This window comes from Nannospalax galili, unplaced genomic scaffold (genome assembly GCF_000622305.1).
Source record: "Nannospalax galili isolate Female #2095 unplaced genomic scaffold, S.galili_v1.0 Scaffold20160, whole genome shotgun sequence".
In the NCBI taxonomy this organism is placed as follows: domain Eukaryota; kingdom Metazoa; phylum Chordata; class Mammalia; order Rodentia; family Spalacidae; genus Nannospalax; species Nannospalax galili.
Window position 1 is genome coordinate 1 of NW_008346726.1, and position 720 is coordinate 720.

The following is a 720-nucleotide window of genomic DNA, read 5'->3' on the forward strand; positions in this document are numbered from 1 at the left end:
CGGGGGAAGGCGCGTGGGCAGGGAGGGACTTGCAGCGGAAGATCAAGGTGGGTCTGAGTCTTTCCGGAGAACGACGTGAGGACAGAAGCCGAGGGTGAGGCCATCCGAGGGTAAACGGCACCAGCTCGCCACGGCCTCGCCTCCCAGAATCCGTTTCTTTCAGCGGACTGCAATGCCTTCCTCTTTTTCAAGTTTCGTGTGATTAAAAATGAAGGGGGGGAAAAAAAAAAAAGAGGCTTTCGCGTAGGCCCCAGCGAGATTTGAACTCGCGACCCCTGGTTTACAAGACCAGTGCTCTAACCCCTGAGCTATGGAGCCAACTGCGTGTTGAGGTTCCGCGCAAGAGCAGTTAATATCAGCCCTATCTCTGCGCAGTCGCAGATTGCAACACTGCGTTCAGCAATGATTAGAACTTAGTCTTTGAGCCCTGTGACAGCAACCTTCCCGATTGCACTGTCAGCAACGGTTAATACGCAGCCGGAACACAAGTCCTAGGACAGAGTCTTGTAAAGAAAAGGCCCGTGTGGCGCCCGCGGCCGGAGGGAACTGTACGTCCAGTGGGCAGAGCTGGAAGGAGCTCCTGGAGCTCCCGAAGCGCGGAGTGAGGGCTGGGGAGCACTAAAGGGAATGTGTGTGTGAACGACGATTGCGGCCAGAGATCCAAGTGCAGGCGGTGCAATGGGGATAGGGGCTGTTGGGTCTGTCCCGCACCGTACCACG

The 720-nt window shown here is 56.7% G+C and overlaps 1 non-coding gene across 1 annotated transcript; it reads right to left on the reverse strand.

Annotated features, from left to right (window-relative positions):
- Positions 1-245: 245 nt before the first annotated feature.
- Positions 246-318, reverse strand: Trnat-ugu. Its single transcript has one exon. It is a non-coding gene; the product is annotated as a tRNA-Thr (tRNA).
- Between the last annotated feature and the right edge of the window lie 402 nt (positions 319-720).